Raw genomic sequence first — 7,847 nt, forward strand, 5'->3', positions numbered from 1 at the left:
GAGGTATGCATAAAATATTATTATTTTATTGTAAAAGTATTACTTTTATCATATTTGATTTTCATGCATAGAGGTATGCATAAAAGATTATTATTTTATTGTAAAAGTGTTACTTTTATCATAATTGATTTTCATGCATAGAAGTATGCATAAAAGATTATTTTTTTATAAAAGTGTTACTTTCATCATAAATGATTTTATGCATAAATTAGATACATAAAAGAAATTCTTTTATATTAAAAGAGTGGTTTTCATCAAAATGATTGTATGCATAATCATATGCATAAAAGATATTTTTTTATATTAAAAGAGTGATTTTCATCATAAATAATTTTATGCATAAATAGGATGCATAAGAAAAATTCTTTTATTCTAAAAGTGTAATTCCTACTAAATTGGATTTATGCATGGAAAGATGCATAAAGAAATCTATTTTTAGTTCAAAAGAGTTATTTTCGTCAATTTTGATTTTATGCATAGGAAGATGCATAAAAGATTTGATTTTTTATTTCGAAAGTGTTAGTCTCCTTAAATTGGAATTTATGCATAAATAAATGCGTAAAGAAATCTTATATCGAAAATAAGAATTCTCTTGTATTCTATAAATAGATATGAGGATGGAAACGAATCAATTAGATGAAAATGACCGAGGAATAGATGGAGATGTATGTATGTGAAAGAATAGATGTAGTTATATGTATGTGAAAGAAATGATGTAGATGTGAATGTGGATATGGATGTATGGATGAGAATGTGAATGTGAATGTGGATGTATGTGAATGTGAATGTGGATGTGTGAATGTGGATATGGATGTAGATATGGAATGTGGATGTGGATGTATGTAAATGTGAATAAGGATGTGGAATGTGGATATGGATGTTTGGATGTGAATGGAATGTGGATGTGGATGTATGTAAATGTGAATAAGGATGTGGAATGTGGATATGGATGTCTGGATGTGAATGGAATGTGGATGTGGATGTATGTAAATGTGAATAAGGATGTGGAATGTGGATATGGATGTCTGGATGTGAATGTAAATGTGAATGTGGATGTATGTGAATGTGAATGTGGATGTATGTGAATGTGAATGTGGATGTGTGAATGGGGATATGGATGTAGATATGTCATGTGAATGTGGATGTAAGTGAATATGAATGTGGATGTGTGAATGGGGATATGGATGTAGATATGGAATGTGGATGTGGATATATGTGAATGTGAATGAGGATGTGGAATGTGGATATGGATGTATGGATGTGAATATGAATGTGGATGTATGAATGTAGATGTGGATGTGGATGTATGAATGTGGATTTGGATGTGGATGTATGAATGTGGATGTAAAAATGGATGTATAAATGTAGATGTGAATGTGGATGTACGAATGTGGATGTGTGTGTGGAATAATGAATGCAAATATGAATGTGAATGGATATGAAGTCGATATGAGCGAATGGATGAGATGAGATGTGATTTGAATCAGAATGTGAATGAATAATATAAGATCTGAACGAATGAGATATAATGAGAAATGGATGTGAGGAGACGTAATGTAAATTAAGAAAGATAGGAATGGATGTTATGTGAAGTGAATGAATCCTATGTGATGGGATAGAAAATGATGTATCTGGTCAAGAATGGATACACATATGAATTGGAATTGGATTAAATAATATGGATTAATGTGGAATAATGTGGAAAGACAAGAGTTCAATATAGAAACTGTATTTGTGACCTGTTTGTAAATGACTGTTTTATGTCTAGAATGCTGGGGAAGCATTTTGACCATCTTGTGATTAGGGTCGTGGAGACCTAACTGATAAAGTTGCAACTGCTGTGACGGAGAGTCAATGGAAGACGTCTCGCATAGCAAGTCGGCCGAGGTCTTGACCAGCCTCGGTTCGATTTAAATGGTGAGCTTCCGGTATAGTGGATGATGGACCAAGGAAGCGGCCTATGAGTGAAGCGCTAGGTGACCTGCTAAGGATCCTAGAGGGTGCTGACCATACGGTGCTCGGCTCTGGGTCGTTGAAGATACCCACACGTGCGTCGTGGGGAAGATATTGGAACAAGGAGTAAGAGTTGTTTTCTGAAACCGGGCATGGATCTGGTTGATTGACCTTGCTGGTCCTCAACGGATGAGTCCATGGCTCTCTTATATGGATCTGTTGATTGATCTTGCTGATCTTCAACGAGGATTCCATCTTGATTTTTATATGTGAAAATATTGTCGGGTACTATGAGCTAGGAACTATTGAAAAGGTCCCTGAGTGAACAGGTGGTGAGCGTTCTGGTTGCCAATGATGCCATAAGTGCACCGATGAATGTATGATTGGAAATATGGATTCAACTAGAGATTTTGAGGATTGTCATCAGTGACATAATGGTTTCATTAAAGGATTGTTTTAAAGTTAGCTGATGCTGAGAAAAAGGTAATTTCATATTGGGTGTGTAAGTGGTGTGACTAGTTTTATGTTTGCATGAACTTCCGACTAGGGGGCCTGGGAACTCTTTTCCCTGGTACCTGGGACAAAACCTAACCAAATTCCTAATTGGATCCTATCACTACATTGGTTGGGTGGTTGGCTAACCCATGGGACTGGATGGGGCTAGGCTGGACTGATGGATCCTTAAATCGAGACTCAATTTCTGTTTAGTTCGATAGATGAAGTAAATCCCGGACAAAAATTGTTCTATGGAAAAAGGATCAATGGCTATGCCTCTCGATGAGGAAAAAAGCGTTGGTCTCTATGATCCAAGTGCAATCTGTCCCTTGATCTGACTATGGAACTTACGAGTTCGGTCAGATCAGTTCAGTTAGTTAAGGCTTTTGACTACGTTAGGAAAAAGTTATCCTGGTGGAATCGCCTGTGCTTTCCAGGCAAAGAAAGTTTTCCGGGTTCGGTTTTGGAAAAACCGATGGATTAGTCTCTAGTCCGGATATCCGTGGGCGAGGCCCCGAGTGTGGGACCCTACCCCGCGCAAGAAGTGCTACTTCCGCTGCTAGCACTCCCGAATCCGTTGCACGGTGGGGACAGGGATCTCACAGTTGGTATTAGAGCTATTTGGCTAATGAGGATCAACCGAGAAGCCAATTATGTCAAAAATTTATCAAGAGGCACTAAAAGGTTGTAATTGTGTGATAAAATTCATACAATTTGATATTCAAACTGAAATTCGTAAATTGGTAATTGGGTCTTCAGAGACGGAAGTACCGTAATTGTATGGAATCCCTGACTTGCTTGAGGCCTAGACATGATGGTATTTACCTTATAGTTCCAAGAACCATGACTACCCGTATATACCGAGGGTATAACTGCAACTCTTTACTGGCTGTATATACGAGTAAATCTAAGACTTGAAATTATAAGCATTAATGCTATCCAGTTGTTGATGAATTCTAATGTGGTTGATATGATTTTTAAATTCTGGTTGAGAACTGATGAGTTGATTTGGATTCTGATTGAAAAATGATGATCCCTGAAAATTGGTTGAAATGTAATAAGCTGAGCGAAACCGCAATGAGGATGAATGGGATGAGTCCCTGTGATAATGTTTGTAGTAGCTGGAATGACGTTAATGACTTCAACCAATCACTATGAGATTAGTGGATTGTGCTGGCAGATTGCTACTGTTAACTTTTGATCAGTGGATCAAGTTAAGGGATGATAAATTAAAAATCTAAAAAATTGAAATCCCCATGGAGGGTTGTTCAGATGGAAAAATTTAGTCTAATGGACCATTATTGTGATAAAGATATTAATGAGATATTCTGAAAGATTTATTATCCGATAATGCATTCTATATGAGTATCTTTATCCCTTGATTCTGTGGGGAGCCGACCTATTTAGAGAACCCTGGAATCAGTTGAATCAAAATTCGGAAATAAAGAGACTTAACAAGAATTTTCGTATTGATGATAGGAACATGGACCGAGGTCGTCGTGGTAGAAATGTTAACCCCCAACTCGATGAAGAAGAGCTCGACCTGGATGTTCATAAAACTATTCATAGTTCGCAGCATGGACCTTTCAAGGGTGAAGGGGAAAACTTGGGCGAGACTGTGGAGAAGTGGATCGAATCAATGGAAGAATACTTCAATGTCACCGGGTACAATGAGAAGAGCAAAATGGCTCTTGCAAGGCTAAAGATAGTGGAGACAGCTAGAGTGGCATGGAGAAACCATTGCGAGACAAACCGTCTCGACCGAAATACCCAAACTTGGACCGATCTCAAGGCTTACCTCAGAAAGAGGTTTTGTCCCCCATGCTTTCTTGAAATTAAGATGAATGAGTTCTTGGAACTAAAACAGGAAACCCGAAAAATTGAAGAGTACCATCAGGCTTTTGCCCTTCTCCTTAAATATTCCCCTCAATTGGATGAAGAGCAGCTGATGGCCAGGTTCATTCGGGGAATGAACGAGCCATTAGATACTTTAGTCAAGAATGCCAAACCTATTTCCATGGCCGAAGCAGTTTGGATGGCATAGGATTTCGCCAAAGCCTTTGATGTCAAAGTCCCGCCAAAGCCAGCACCATCGCCTTTCAAAAGATTTTTATTCCCAGAAGGTGATTCTAGCCTTCCTCCACCTAAGAGATATCAGGGTCAAACCCAGGATATGGGAAGTTCCAAAATAGAAGAAATGTCCTTTTCCCGAAACTCAATCCCCTGGAATTCAACTTCAGAAGTTCCACCCTTGAGCAAGAGAGTGAAATGCTATAACTGTCAAGGATTTGGACATCGCAGCATGGATTGCCCAACTCTTTTTGGATCAAGATTTTCAGGGCAAGAATATCAGGGATCAAGATTCCAGACTCCAGCCCCTTCCATCCAGAGTAATCACGGTTCTATCCGCCAAAATCAGGGAAGTCCCAGAGGTAGACCCTCTATTCAACCTGCAGTTTCAACCCAAAGTAATGCAAGACCTCCACCTCAAAATAGGGGAAGTCAAAGAGAGTTGTTCCCAAATCGGCCGTCCACTTCCAAAGCAGTAATGCTGGAAGTGATTGAAGAAGAAGAAGAAGATGAAAAAGATCATACTCCACCTGCTGCGAGATGAGGACATCTCGCGTTTTTTAAGTGGGATAGAATATAAGATTCCTCCCCCCAGCCCTCATGATGTCCAGTATCTTCCCTTGTAATTCATTCCCCTCTTCAGAAATATAAAAGATCTTGTTTCTGCCTGTTTTGGCCTAGAGAGAGAAAATATTCTAGAGAGATAATATTCAGATTTTAAATATTTTTGGATAAAAAAATACCTCATCTTATTAAAATAAGTTCCCCTGAAACAGAAGTTAAAAAAGATTTTCAGAAGGTGCATTAGAAATTAAGTATAATCTGTTCAAGAGGTATTATCCTGGGAGTGAAGATTTTTTCAAAATTTTAAATTAAGGTTCCTATGGACCAATAAGATTCATCCAAATGTAGGGAGGAGATAAATAGAAGAATAAAAGGAAATCCCCCCAAAAATGAGTAAATACTCACATAAGATGAAGAGTTGACTAAGGACAAGGTTAATAGTTAAAAAAGAGAGATATTTAGGTGAAATGATGCATTTTTGACACCTCTGCATGGGGGAATTTCCCTCATGAAGAGGGCGCCTATTTCACATGCTTGAATGAGTTTTAAACTCCCAAATAATGAGATATCTCTCCTCTCTCCTGTTACAACTAGATCCAAAAAGTAACCAAAACTGACCCAAAAATGGTCAAAAATTGACCAAGCTAATCTGGAAAATTCTAGAATCAGTTGGCTTGGTTAGAGGTTCACTTTTTCCTATAAATAGAAGCCCTCCCCTTTGTTGAAACTTAATAGTGTTTTATGCACTGTTACTCTGCTCCTCCCAAGCCAAGAACTGTGAATTTATTAATAATTCACTAGTTTTTGACATTTCCCTCTTATGGCTCTCTTATATGGATCTGTTGATTGATCTCGCTGATCTTCAACGAGGATTCCATCTTGATTTTTATATGTGAAAATATTGTCGAGTACTATGAGCTAGGAACTATTGAAAAGGCCCCTGAGTGAACAGGTGGTGAGCATTCTGGTTGCCAATGATGCCATAAGTGCACCGATGAATGTATGATTGGAAATATGGATTCAACTAGAGATTTTGAGGATTGTCATCAGTGACATAATGTTTTCATTAAAGGATTGTTTTAAAGTTAGCTGATGCTGAGAAAAAGGCAATTTCATATTGGGTGTGTAAGTGGTGTGACTAGTTTTATGTTTGCATGAACTTCTGGCTAGAGGGGGCCTGGGAACTCTTTTCCCTGGTACCCGGGACAAAACCTAACCAAATTCCTAATTGGATCCTATCACTACATTGGTTGGGTGGTTGGCTAACCCATGGGTCTGGATGGGGCTAGGCTGGACTGATGGATCCTTAAATCGAGACTCAATTTCTGTTTAGTTCGATAGATGAAGTAAATCCCAGACAAAAATTATTCTATGGAAAAAGGATCAACGGCTGTGCCTCTCGATGAGGAAAAAAGCGTTGGTCTCTATGATCCAAGTGCAATCTGTCCCTTAATCTAACTATGGAACTTACGAGTTCGGTCAGATCAGTTCAGTTAGTTAAGGCTTTTGACTACGTTAGGAAAAAGTTATCCTGGTGGAATCGCCTGTGCTTTCCGGGCAAAGGAAGTTTTCTGGGTTCGGTTTTGGAAAAACCGATGGATTAGCCGGATATCCGTGGGCGAGGCCCCAAGTGTGGGACCCTACCCCGCACAAGAAGTGCTACTTCCGCTGCTAGCACTCCCGAATCCGTTGCACGGTGGGGACAGGGATCTCACACAGAGGCAGAGAAGATGGATTGAAATCCTACAAGAATATGACTTCAACATCAAATTCTGCCCTGGGAAGGATAATGTGGTAGGCAAATGCACTCAATCCGCAAATCTTTCTTGAGTGCAATTTCGATGCCAAATGATCCCATACTAGACAAGGTCAAAGAAGTCTCATCTCATGATCTTGATTACCAAAGGATGGTGAAGTTAGTAGAAGAAGGGGAACTTCAGAGAAAGATAAAAATCTAATCAAGGGGTACTTCATCCATGATGGGAGCCTTTACTTCAATCACAGGCTATGTATTCCTAAGGATTCTACTCTAAAGAAGCTAAACCTCCATGATGCTCATGATAGCCCCGTTGTAGGGCATCCAGGCTATGCAAAAACATTGAATGCTATAAGGAGCAGCTATCATTGGGTGGGCTTGAAAAATGATGTCCTTAAGTACTTGAAGCAATGTCTCTCATGTCAAAGAATCAAAGCTAAAAGAGTCAAGATGCCTGGGAAGCTTCAACCCTTGGATATCCCCCAAATGAAGTGGGAATGAATTAGTATGGATTTTGTCACAAGTCTCCCCACTGTACAAGGAGGGTATGATTCCATTTTGGTGGTGGTGGACTTGCTTACCAAAGTAGCTCATCTTATACCAGCAAAGAAAGCCTTTAAAGCTTCTGACGTTGCCCAGTTATTCGTCAAGGAGGTCTTCAAGCTTCATGGTCTCCCAAAGAGGATAGTCAGCGATCGGGATTATGATTTCACTTCAAAGTTCTTGCAGTCCTTATTTCAAGCCTTGCGAACTCAACTTTGCTTTAGTACAACTTATCATCCAGGTCAGACTGAGAGAGTCAACCAAGTAATTGAAGACATTCTCAGAGCATATTGTAGGCGGGAACCAAGAAGATGGATTCAATACCTTCCCTCTGGTGGAGTTCACTTATAATACATCTTATCATCAAAGCATAGGAATGTCACCATTCAAAGCACTCTATGGACAAGAATGTTTATCTTCTCAAAATTTATCTGATCCAACCATAAGAGTTGAGGCATCCAAAAAA

The sequence above is a fragment of the Cibotium barometz genome, chromosome 30, assembly GCF_041138505.1.
Source record: "Cibotium barometz isolate CiBa-2024 chromosome 30, ASM4113850v1, whole genome shotgun sequence".
Classification (NCBI taxonomy): domain Eukaryota; kingdom Viridiplantae; phylum Streptophyta; class Polypodiopsida; order Cyatheales; family Cibotiaceae; genus Cibotium; species Cibotium barometz.